We start from the raw sequence: 13,430 nt of genomic DNA on the forward strand, positions 1-13,430 counted from the left end.
TGATTGGAGGCATCGGGGGTGCAACGCCCTAGACCTATTCTCAAACTTTAAATAGGTAGGAGGGCGCGGCTGCTCCATTGAGCCGCACTACAGAATCGAGAGCTCCATGGGGGCCATTTTTGGTAAGTAGAACTGGTGATATGGGATGAACCAGAAGCCGAGTTACGGTGCCCAACTGCACGCTAACCTAGAAACCACAAAGGGTGATGGTTGATTAAGATAGCAGGACGGTGGTCATGGAAGTCAAAATTCACTAAGGAGTGTGTAACAACTCACCTGCCGAATCAACTAGCCCCAAAAATGGATCGCGCTTAAGCGCGCGACCTATACCCGGCCGTCGGGGCAAGTGCCAGGCCCCGATGAGTAGGAGGGCGCAGCGGTCGTTGCGAAACCTTGGGCGCGAGCCCGGGCGCGAGCGGCCGTTGGTGCGGATCTTCGTGGTAGTAGCAAATATTGAAATGAGAACTTTGAAGGCCGAAGAGGGGAAAGGTTCCACCGGAACGGCACTTGCACATGGGTTAGCAGCAGTGATCTTTGCCTTGAAGATTTGGAGGCACTACCTTTATGGTGAGAGGTTCGAGGTGTTCTCGGACCACAAGAGTTTGAAGTATCTGTTTACACAGAGAGACTTGAATTTGAGGCAGAGGAGATGGATGGAGTTCATTGAGCACTATGATTTTGAGTTGCACTATCACCCGGGAAAGGCCAATGTTGTGGCCGATGCCCTTAGTAGGAAATCCATTAGTGATGTCGCTTGTATCGCCACCCGGGAATGGGAGATATTGGGTGCACTTAGCGAGTTTGACTTGCTTCTAGGTGAATCAGCTGAGGCTGCGGCCTTGTTTTCTGTTGTTGCGCAGCCTACACTTGTGACCCGAGTGCTAGAGGCACAGAGAGGCGACCTTAAGGTAGAATCCCTCCGAGAGAAGATCTCAAATGGGAAAGTTGAGAAGGGTTTGACGGTGTATCCCGACCTGAGGGTGAGATACCGAGACCGTCTGTTTGTGCCGGAGTCTTGCCGAGAGGAAGTACTCTGAGAGTTCCATCATTCACGCCTTGCGGTGCATCCGGGAGGCACTAAGATGTACCAGGATTTGGGTCGCCAGTTTTGGTGGCGAGGTATGAAGAGGAATGTGGCTGTTTTCGTGTCTAAGTGCCTTACTTGCCAGCAAGTGAAGGCCGAGCATCAGAGGCCAGCGGGTTTGTTGCAACCCTTGCCTATTGCCGAGTGAAAGTGGGAGCATGTCACTATGGACTTCGTTGTAGGTCTTCCGAGGACTCAGCGGGGTAGTGATGCCATTTGGGTGGTTGTAGACCGGTTGACTAAGTCGGCGCACTTCATTCCTATGCGCGTGAGAGATTCGGTAGATCATCTCATCGACTTGTATATTCGGGACATAGTGAGATTGCATGGGGTCCCAGTGATGATCGTCTCAGATAGAGATCCTCGTTTTACTGCTAGGTTGTGGCAGAGTTTGGAGGGTGCCTTGGGCACTAAGTTGACCTTTAGTACGGCCTATCATCCTCAGACTGACGGGCAGTCCGAGCGTACTATTCAGATCCTTGAGGATATGCTTCGAGGTTGTGTCCTTGACTTCAGTGGGACGTGGGAGAGGCATTTGCCCTTGGTGGAGTTTGCCTACAACAACAGCTTTCAGTCTAGCATCGGTGTGGCACCGTTTGAGGCCTTATATGGCCGACCTTGTAGGTCTCTAGTGTGTTGGGCCGAGGTGGGTGACGCACCTTTGTTGGGTCCGGAGATGGTTAGGGAGACGACGAAGAAAGTTGAGCTTATCCATAGGAGGCTTGTTACAGCCCAGAGTCGCCAAAAGAGTTATGCCGACCGTAGGAGGAGGCCTTTGGCATTTGAGGTAGGTGATCATGTCTTCTTGAAAATATCACCTAGGCGAGGTCTGATGAGGTTCGGGAAGAGTGGGTAGTTATCCCCTCGGTTTATTGGTCCCTTTGAGATCCTCGAGAGGATTGGGGAAGTGGCTTATCGTTTGGCTTTGCCGCCGCAGTTGTCCGGAGTGCATGACGTCTTTCATGTTAGTATGCTTCGGAAGTATGAGCCGGATCCGTCCCATGTATTGGATTGGACCGACTTGGGGGTAGACGAGGATGCCTCGTATCAGGAGAGACCGATTCGGGTCTTGGATAGGCGGGATCAAGTCTTGCGAGGCAAGACCACTCCCTTGGTAAAGGTTTTGTGGAAGCATCACGGAGTGGAGGAAGCCACTTGGGAACGTGAGTTGGAAGTCCGTGAGAAATATCCAGACTTGTTTGTTGATGTGTGACCATGTAATGGAATTTTTGTAATATTGTTGAACGTTAAGAGCATTGTATGTGTCTTACGTTGTAAAACATTGTGAATGTTTTAGTTAATGGAAGTTTGTTTTAACATTGTGTATGTTGAGTATACTGTGGAAATGCAAGCATAATATTAATGTTGCATGTGTTAAGAAATTGTGAGAAACAGGTTGAAATTGGTAGATTTCAAAGGAATGCATGTTGATAATGCAGGTTGTTACGTGTAATGTATAATGCCTCTTGAAAAGAGATGGGATTGACCGGTAATGGGTCGGGTTGTTTAATATTATGTTGTAATATTGTTGAGAATGGAGAAAACCTGTTTTTAAAAAACTGTTGTTTAATTTCGAGGACGAAATTCTTTAAGGGGGGGAGGTTATAGCGATCCCGGTTGTCCCTTTACTGTTCTGTTGTATTCCGGACTCGGTTCCGTGAAGTTGGTAGTTGTATCTATCTTGTGTCGTCCTTTAATTCCGCTTGATTGAGTTTTAGGATGTTTTGGGCAGAGTTGTTACAGGTTGGTTAGGCCTTGGTTTCAATTCCTTGTCGTCCAATTTTTAGGCGGTCCGCTCGAGCGGGTATTGCACACCCCCAGTATTTCGTGTCCCTGCAAAACTTCTGTAGGTGTGATTTTTACACTCGAGCGGGTTTCTTTCCGCTCGAGCTATGGCGCTCGAGCAGGTACTCTGGCACTCGAGCGGGTAGTACCTTCTCGGTGTAAGTTCTGGGAGGGAGAAATCTACGCTCAAGCGGACTGGTTTTCGGGCTCGAGCGGATGTGCTTTATTCTTGTGTCTTGGCGCTCGAGCGGGCATTTTTGTGCTAGAGCGGACCTAGTTTTTGTTCATGACGCTCGAGCGTTGTGTTTTCTGCTCGAGCGGGAATGTCGTATATCAGTTGGCTGTGGGGCAATTTTGAATCACTTTTTCTCATTCTTTCTCTCTCTTACTTTTCTGAAAAAGCCATTTGAGAGCTCCTCTCTCTAAAACCTTAACTTCTCTCTAAGTATTGATCTAGCTAGGGTGTTTTCCTCACCTTTGGCCTTTACAAAAGAGTTGTTGATCGTCGAGGGCTATCTTTTGATCCGAGAAACTCGTGGTTTGGAGCAATTTCGTTTTCACCATCTTCTTCGTTGGGTGTCATCTTTTGAGGTAGGGATTCCTACTCACAACTATGGGTTTTAACCTAGATATTTGGGTATTTTGTTAAATGGTTGATTTTGGGAAGTTAGGGTTTGAAAATGCTGAAAGGGGGTTTTGTTATTTTGATTCAAAATTATGTATTTCGGGTTTCAAAATAATGATGTTGTTGTTGGTTGTTGATATATAGGCCATTGGGTCAATATTGGGAAATGGGGTGGAAAACCCTAAGTTGCTGAATAAATTAATTGGTATAATTAATTTGGGAAAATTGTAGCTATATGGAATTGAGTTGGAAATAATGAAATTGGTTCATTATATGGTTGAATTGTGGAGTTAGATTTATAAATCGCTCACATTTGAAAACATTGATATTTTATCTGTTGGAGCTTTTATTATCTGTTTAGAAATAATTGCTTGGGCTACCGGTGGAGGGTAGTTATGATTGTTGTAGACAATGCATGATGATTAGGGAAACTAAAACTAATCAATTGGATATGTCATAGAGTAGGACGGTTGATAGAATACATTAACGTTATGTATTGATTGATTGCGTATATGACCTTTGTGTATATATGTTGTGTGTGTGGGAGGAGATAGGGGATGTACTCCACGGTTTAGGGGAAGATAGGGGATGGACCTCTAAACCGGATGTTGTTTGGGAGGAGATAGGGGATGGACTCCACTGATACAGCTCATATGCTTGTCAGATAATGTGTGGATATAGCTCATATGCTTATCTTTGGAAGTATTGATACAGCTCATATGCTTGTCATTGGAAGTGTTGATATAGCTAATATGCATATCTGTGGAAATGTGGATACAGATTGTATGCTTATCTGTTGAGATGTCGATACAACTAATATGTTTATCTATTGTAAAATGGGAAGTGCTTAATATGAGCCATCGTCTCATATAAGTGGTTGGCCAGGTTCTGAGCCATTGATGTAAATTGTGAAATTGATAAGAGATGGAAACTGAAATGAAACATGAACATAGTGGTCATTAAATGGAAATGGATTATGAATTGGTTTATGAAAGTTGAACATTTATCAATCGCTAATGTCTTAGTCATTGCTCATACTGTGTTTAGCATATCTCTACTGGGCGTTGGCTCACCCTTTATGGGACATCATTTTCAGGTACAGGTAGTATGCCACCTCCAAGGACATAGCTTGGATGATGATGAGAGTTGAAGACTGTTTTTGTTTATTTTGATGTGTTACATGTAAATTCAAGCCAAGGGCTTAATATGTATTGAGTTAGTACTCTTCTTTTTGTAACCAAGTGTTAACTTGGAAAGCTGTAAGCCCGTAGGGCATTTGCTTTTGTTGATTAACATGTAATACTTTTGTAAGGAACTATTCTGATGAATAGAAGAATATTTATCTTTTATACCGATGCATGTCTATGATGATGGGTTTTAATGTTAATATTTTGAGGGCGTTACAACTTGGTATCAGAGCGTACCGGGTTTGAATACTTTGGGTACGTGGGAAGTGATTAGGATCCCAATGGGTTTGTCTCCCTTGATAGAGACTTAGATGTAGTGTCATATGCTATGTGCTTAATTGATAACATGCTTATGTGACTACGTGGGTATGGGATTTAGTTTCTAGGATGTTGATTGGATCCTTGGGTTTCTGTGAGTCTTGTTGGAAAGGCACTTGATCAATGCTGTTTCTAACCGGAACTCTAGTAACGCCTCGGGACTATCATTATCCGGAAATAAAATTCGTAAGTGCTTATGTGTTTATGTGCTTACGTGGAGTGAATTACAGTTGTCCATGCATTAGGACGTGAGTGTTATAGCTTCGGCACATTTATGAATGTGCTAATAGTCTTGGTTACCTTTATTAGGATGTCAGGACGAGGACGTGGTAGGCGTGGCAGGCATGGTAGGCAGGAGGTGCCTTTACCGGATGACGTTCCGGCAATGCAGGAGGGAGTTGGTCAGGCCAATGTGGCCGAGCCAGCGGGTCAGCAGGCTATGAGTGCCTTGGCACGAGAGATAGCAGGAGCTTTGGGTATTCTCAGAGCTGGGAATCAGGCAGCTGAGGCAGGGCCTTCTTTCTTGAAGAGGGAGTTCTTCCGGTCTAACCTGGATGAGTTTGTTGGGGATCCGAAGGAGCCACTGAAGGCTGACGAGTGGTTGGAACAAATGAGTAAGACGTTCGAGATGCTTGGCATCGAGGACGGGGCACTGAAAGCGACCTTGGCATCCTTCCAGCTGAAGGGAGATGCGGGTCAATGGTGGAAGTACGAGAAGGCTCGTGTTGGTGGTACATGGGAGGCGTTTGTAAATGCTTTCCAGGAGAGATTCTTATCTGCAGTGGCTAGGGAGAAGCTGAGGGATCAGTTTAGCCGACTTAATCAGCAGGGTATGTTTGTGGCAGAGTTTGAGGCCACTTTTACTAGTTTGCCCAGGTTTGCACCTGAGTTGGTGGCGTCCGAAGAACGTCGTTGCTATGAGTTTGAGCGGAAGTTGAGGCGGGGCCTCAAGTTGAGGGTTGGTGGGCCTTTCATCCGAGAGTATAGACATTTAGTGGATGCTGCAGCTCATATGGAGCTCATGATGCAAGAGGAGGATGAGGGGCAAAGAGGCTCCAAGAGGAGCCAAGATGGTCAGGGTGACGGCAGGAGACAGAGGGGCTCTAGCCCTCAGCAATCTCAGGGTGGTGTGGCGAGATCGACCTTTCCAGTGCCGAGCGCGGGCTCTGGGAGAGGTAGTCAGGGAGGCTTGACTTGTTTTGCGTGTGGCCAGCTGGGGCACAAGTCTTCGGTTTGCCGCTGAAAAGAGGGGTCCAGCGAGCTACTTCTTCTTCAGCTAGACCTCAGGGCCAGAGTCAGGGCAGGGGCCAGCCTTTGTCTTGATATCAGTGTGGTCAGCCTAGGCACCTGAAGAGGTATTGCCCGCAGTTGAGTGCTACTTCAGGAGCGTCTGGTTCTAGGCAGACGCAGAGTTATCAGCCAGCTCAGTCTGTGCAGGCCTCGAGGGCCAATCCGGGAGCTTCGTCATCCCAATCAGTGCAGCAGTCCTTTGCTCCTAGAGGTGAGCAGGTGGATCAGGGGCCTACAGGCCGCGTGTATGCTGCTACCGCGCAGGACCTAGTACCGGCTCCATCAGTAGTGAGAGGTACTCTTCTGTTTTGCAACTCGGTTGCTAGTGTATTGATTGATACGGGTGCATCTCATTCTTTTGTGTCTGCTGCATTTGCATCTGTTTTGGAATTGGAGTTGGCACAGTTAGGATCTCCTATATGTGTGGTATCGCCTATTGATGGTGAGTTGATCTTGAAACAAGGTGTTAGAGGTTGTGATATAGAGGTCACCGACCATAGGCTTCCTTTTCCTTTTGTTGTCATGCCTATGAAGGGTTTTGATGTTATTTTGGGTATGGATTGGCTATCGTCATACCAAGCTGTTATTGATTGCTACCGCTAGAGGGTCACCGTATGTACCTTGAGCGGGGAGTGTTTCCATTTCTTGGGGGACCGGGTTGGTAGTGTGTTGCCACCGGTGTATGATCCGCGAGGGCGAGGAGAGCTTAGTGGTCTACTTGCTAGCTTTACCAATAGTGAGTGTGATGAGACCCAGATTCTATTGCCGAGGGTGGTTTGTGAGTATTCGGATGTTTTTCCCGAGGATCTCGTTAGTTTACCACCTCACCGAGAGATAGAGTTCTCTATTGATTTAGTGCCCGGCACAGCGCCGATTTCTATGGCACCTTATCGTTTTGCCCCAGCCGAGTTGAGTGAGTTGAAGATTCAGCTCCAGGAATTGCTAGATAAGGGTTTTGTTCGCCCTAGTGTTTCGCCGTGGGGAGCACCGGCCCTCTTTGCTAAAAAGAAAGATGGTGCCTTGAGATTGTGTATAGACTACCGGAAGTTGAATCGGGTTGCGGTCAAGAATAAGTACCCTATGCCCCGTATAGATGATCTGTTCGACCAGTTGAAGGGTTCCCGTTGTTTCTCTAAGATAGACTTGAGATCGGGTTACCACCAATTGAGGGTCAGGGAGGAGGATATTCCTAAGACGGCATTCCGTACGCGGTATAGCCATTATGAGTTTTTGGTGATGCCATTCGGGCTTACGAATGCACCGGCAGTCTTTATGGACTTGATGAACCGTATATTCCGGGAATTCTTGGATTGATTTGTAGTCGTTTTCGTGGACGACATTCTTATCTATTCGCCTTCTAAGGATGAGCACGAGGAACACTTGAGAGTGGTGCTTGAGTTGCTTAGAGCCCATAGGCTGTATGCCAAGTTTGGGAAGTGTGAGTTCTGGCTAGGAGAGGTGAAATTCTTAGGCCATGTGGTATCCGGGGAAGGGGTGTCTGTTGATGCATCCAAGGTAGAGGCAGTGCAAGATTGGGCACAGCCTAAAAGTGTGTTTGAGATCCGCAGTTTTCTGGGATTAGCTGGGTATTACCGTCGATTTATGAAAGATTTCTCCAGGCTACCTTCGCCGTTGACTAGATTGACGCGGAAAGGAGTTAAGTTTGTGTGGAGTGAGACTTGCGAAAAGTCGTTCCAAGAGTTGAAGGTTAGATTGACCACCGCTCCGGTTTTCATTATTCTGGAGAGAGGGTTGGGTTATGCGGTTTATTGTGATGCCTCACGAGAGGGTTTGGGTTGTGTGTTGATGCAAGAGGGGAAAGTGGTAGCTTATGGCTCACGTTAGTTGAAAATACACGAGAAGAACTACCCTACACACAACCTAGAGTTAGCAGCAGTGATCTTTGCCTTGAAGATTTGGAGGCACTACCTTTATGGTGAGAGGTTCGAGGTGTTCTCGGACCACAAGAGTTTGAAGTATCTGTTTACACAGAGAGACTTGAATTTGAGGCAGAGGAGATGGATGGAGTTCATTGAGGACTATGATTTTGAGTTGCACTATCACCCGGGAAAGGCCAATGTTGTGGCCGATGCCCTTAGTAGGAAATCCATTAGTGATGTCGCTTGTATCGCCATCCGGGAATGGGAGATGTTGGGTGCGCTTGGCGAGTTTGACTTGCTTCTGGGTGAATCAGCTGACGCTGCAGCCTTGTTTTCTGTTGTTGCGCTGCCTACACTTGTGACCCGAGTGTTAGAGGCACAGAGAGACGACCTTAAGGTAGAATCCCTCCGAGAGAAGCTCTCAAATGGGAAAGTTGAGAAGGGTTTGACGGTGTATCCCGAGCTGAGTGTGAGATACCGAGACCGTCTGTTCGTGCCGGAGTCTCGCTAAGAGGAAGTACTGCGAGAGTTCCATCATTCACGCCTTGCGGTGCATCCGGGAGGCACTAAGATGTACCGGGATTTGGGTCGCCAGTTTTGGTGGCGAGGTATAAAGAGAGATGTGGCTGTTTTCGTGTCTAAGTGCCTTACTTGCCAGCAAGTGTAGGCCGAGCATCAGAGGCCAGCGGGTTTGTTGCAACCCTTGCCTATTGCTGAGAGGAAGTGGGAGCATGTCACTATGGACTTCGTTGTAGGTCTTCCGAGGACTCAGCGGGGTAGTGATGCCATTTGGGTGGTTGTAGACCGGTTGACTAAGTCGGCGCACTTCATTCCTATGCGCGTGAGAGATTTGGTAGATCATCTCGCCGACTTGTATATTCGGGACATAGTGAGATTGCACGGGGTCCCAGTGACGATCGTCTCAGATAGAGATCCTCGTTTTACTGCTAGGTTGTGGTAGAGTTTGCAGAGTGCCTTGGGCACTAAGTTGACCTTTAGTACGGCCTATCATCCTCAGACTGACGGGCAGTCCGAGCGTACTATTCAGATCCTTGAGGATATGCTTCGAGGTTGTGTCCTTGACTTCAGTGGGACGTGGGAGAGGCATTGGCCCTTGGTGGAGTTTGCCTACAACAACAGCTTTCAGTCTAGCATCGGTATGGCACCGTTTGAGGCCTTATATGGCCGACCTTGTAGGTCTCTAGTGTGTTGCGCCGAGGTGGGTGATGCACCTTTGTTGGGTCCGGAGTTGGTTAGGGAGACGACGGAGAAAGTTGAGCTTATCCGTAGGAGGCTTGTTACAGCCCAGAGTCGCTAAAAGAGTTATGCCGACCGTAGGAGGAGGCCTTTGGCGTTTGAGGTAGGTGATCATGTCTTCTTGAAAATATCACCTAGGCGAGGTCTGATGAGGTTCGGGAAGAGTGGGAAGTTATCCCCTCAGTTTATTGGTCCCTTTGAGATCCTCGAGAGGATTGGGGAAGTGGCTTATCGTTTGGCTTTGCCGCCGCAGTTGTCCGGAGTGCATGACGTCTTTCATGTTAGTATGCTTCGGAAGTATGAGCCGGATCCGTCCCATGTGTTGGATTGGACCGACTTGGAGGTAGACGAGGATGCCTCGTATGAGGAGAGACCGATTCGGGTCTTGGATAGGCGGGATCAAGTCTTGCGAGGCAAGACCATTCCCTTGGTAAAGGTTTTGTGGAAGCATCACGGAGTGGAGGAAGCCACTTGGGAACGTGAGTTGGAAGTCCGTGAGAAATATCCAGACTTGTTTGTTGATGTGTGACCATGTAATGGAATTTTTGTAATATTGTTGAACGTTAAGAGCATTGTATGTGTCTTACGTTGTAAAACATTGTGAATGTTTTGGTTAATGGAAGTTTGTTTTAACATTGTGTATGTTGAGTATACTGTGGAAATGCAAGCATAATATTAATGTTGCATGTGTTAAGAAATTGTGAGAAACAGGTTGAAATTGGTAGATTTCAAAGGAATGCAGGTTGATAATGCAGGTTGTTACGTGTAATGTATAATGCCTCTTGAAAAGAGATGGGATTGATCGGTAATGGGTCAGGTTGTTTAATATTATGTTGTAATATTGTTGAGAATGGAGAAAACCTGTTTTTGAAAAACTGGTGTTTAATTTCGGGGACGAAATTCTTTAAGGGGGGGAGGTTATAGCGATCCCGGTTGTCCCTTTACTGTTCTGTTGTATTCCGAACTCGGTTCCGTGAAGTTGGTAGTTGCATCTATCTTGTGTCGTCCTTTAATTCTGCTTGATTGAGTTTTAGGATGTTTTGGGCAAAGTTGTTACAGGTCGGTTAGGCCATGGTTTCAATTCCTTGTTGCCCAGTTTTTATTTCGTGTCCCTGCAAAACTTCTGTAGGTGTGATTTTTACGCTCGAGCGGGTTTCTTTACGCTCGAGCGGTGGCGCTCGAGCGGGTAGTACCTTCTCAGTGTAAGTTCTGGGAGGGGGAAATCTACGCTCGAGCGGACTGGTTTTCGCGCTCGAGCGGATGTGCTTTATTCTTGTGTCTTGGCGCTCGAGCGGGCATTTTTGCGCGCGAGCTGACCTAGTTTTTGTTCTTGACGCTCGAGCGTTGTGTTTTCCACTCGAGCGGGAATGTCGTATATCAGTTGGCTGTGCGGCAATTTTAAATCACTTTTTCTCATTCTTTCTCTCTCTTACTTTTCCGAAAAAGCCATTTGAGAGCTCCTCTCTCTAAAACCTTAACTTCTCTCTAAGTATTGATCAAGCTAGGGTGTTTTCCTCACCTTTGGCCTTTACAAAAGAGTTGTTGATCGTCGAGGGCTATCTTTTGATCCGAGAAACTCGTGGTTTGGAGCAATTTCGTTTTCACCATCTTCTTCGTTGGGTGTCATCTTTTGAGGTAGGGATTCCTACTCACAACTATGGGTTTTAACCTAGATATTTGGGTATTTTGTTAAATGGTTGATTTTGGGAAGTTAGGGTTTGAAAATGTTGAAAGGGGGTTTTGTTATTTTGATTCAAAATTATGTATTTCGGGTTTCAAAATAATGATGTTGTTGTTAGTTGTTGATATATAGGCCATTGGGTCAATATTGGGAAATGGGGTGGAAAACCCTAAGTTGCTGAATAAATTAATTGGTATAATTAATTTGGGAAAATTGTAGCTATATGGAATTGAGTTGGAAATAATGAAATTGGTTCATTATATGGTTGAATTGTGGAGTTAGATTTATAAATCGCTCACATTTGAAAACATTGATATTTTATCTGTTGGAGCTTTTATTATCTGTTTAGAAATAATTGCTTGGGCTACCGGTGGAGGGTAGTTATGATTGTTGTAGACAATGCATGATGATTAGGGAAACTAAAACTAATCAATTGGATATGTCATAGAGTAGGACGGTTGATAGAATACATTAACGTTATGTATTGATTGATTGCGTATATGACCTTTGTGTATATATGTTGTGTGTGTGGGAGGAGATAGGGGATGTACTCCACGGTTTAGGGGAAGATAGGGGATGGACCTCTAAACCGGATGTTGTTTGGGAGGAGATAGGGGATGGACTCCACTGATACAGCTCATATGCTTGTCAGATAATGTGTGGATATAGCTCATATGCTTATCTTTGGAAGTATTGATACAGCTCATATGCTTGTCATTGGAAGTGTTGATATAGCTAATATGCATATCTGTGGAAATGTGGATACAGATTGTATGCTTATCTGTTGAGATGTCGATACAACTAATATGTTTATCTATTGTAAAATGGGAAGTGCTTAATATGAGCCATCGTCTCATATAAGTGGTTGGCCAGGTTCTGAGCCATTGATGTAAATTGTGAAATTGATAAGAGATGGAAACTGAAATGAAACATGAACATAGTGGTCATTAAATGGAAATGGATTATGAATTGGTTTATGAAAGTTGAACATTTATCAATCGCTAATGTCTTAGTCATTGCTCATACTGTGTTTAGCATATCTCTACTGGGCGTTGGCTCACCCTTTATGGGACATCATTTTCAGGTACAGGTAGTATGCCACCTCCAAGGACATAGCTTGGATGATGATGAGAGTTGAAGACTGTTTTTGTTTATTTTGATGTGTTACATGTAAATTCAAGCCAAGGGCTTAATATGTATTGAGTTAGTACTCTTCTTTTTGTAACCAAGTGTTAACTTGGAAAGCTGTAAGCCCGTAGGGCATTTGCTTTTGTTGATTAACATGTAATACTTTTGTAAGGAACTACTCTGATGAATAGAAGAATATTTATCTTTTATACCGATGCATGTCCATGATGATGGGTTTTAATGTTAATATTTTGAGGGCGTTACAAGCCTAGCTAAAGCCGGTAGCATGCCATGCCATTATTGAGGGCGTTACAAGCCTAGCTAAAGCCGGTAGCATGCCATGCCATGGCCAAGGCAGCCTAGCCAACGCCAGCAGGTTGCCATGCCATGCCTAGGCCAAGGCAGCCCAGCCAAAACCAGCAGCATGCCATGCCAAGGCCAAGCCCAGCAGCATGCCATGCCAAGGCCAAGGCAGCCCAGCCAAAGCCAGCAGCATGCCATGCTAAGCCAATGCCAGCAGGTTGCCATGCCACGCCTAGGACAAGGCAGCCGTATGCCATGCCGAGGCCAAGGCCAGCAGCACGCCATGCCAAGGCCAAGGAAACCCAGCCAAAGCCAGCAGCATGCCATGCCAAGCCAAGGCCAACAGCTTGCAATGACATGCCTAGGCCAAGGCAGCCTAGCCAAAGTCGGCAGCATGCCATGCCAAGGCCAAGGCGCCTAGCCAAAGCCAACAGCATGCCATGCCAAGCCAAGGCCAGCAGCTTGCCATGCCTTGCCCAGGCCATTGCAGCCTAGCTAAAGCCAGCAACATGCCATGCCAAGGCCAAGGCTAGCAGCATGCCATGCAAAAGCCAAGGCAGCCCAGCCAAAGCCTGCAGCATGCCATGCCGAGCCAATGCCAGCAGCTTGCCATGCCATACCAAGGCGAAGGCTGCCTACCTAATGCCGATAGCATGCCATGCCATGGCCAAGGCAGCCCTGCCAACGCCAGCAGGTTGCCATGACATGCCTAGGCCGAGGCAGCCAAGCCAAAGCCAGCATAATGCCATGCCAAGGCCAAGGCCAACAGAATGCCATGCCAAGGCCAAGGCAGCCCAACCAAAGCCAGCAGCATGCCACGCCAAGCCAATGCCAGCAGGTTGCCATGCCATGCCTAGGCCAAGGTAGCCTAGCCAAAGCCAGCAGCATGCCA

At 46.6% G+C, this 13,430-nt stretch overlaps 1 pseudogene; it reads left to right on the forward strand.

The window, feature by feature from the left end:
• Positions 1-569, forward strand: part of LOC145805170 (25S ribosomal RNA) — a 1,448-nt pseudogene extending 879 nt beyond the window's left edge.
• The last annotated feature ends 12,861 nt before the right edge of the window (positions 570-13,430 follow it).

The sequence above is a fragment of the Camellia sinensis genome, chromosome 12, assembly GCF_055761805.1.
Source record: "Camellia sinensis isolate YWXY chromosome 12, ASM5576180v1, whole genome shotgun sequence".
Classification (NCBI taxonomy): Eukaryota; Viridiplantae; Streptophyta; class Magnoliopsida; order Ericales; family Theaceae; genus Camellia; species Camellia sinensis.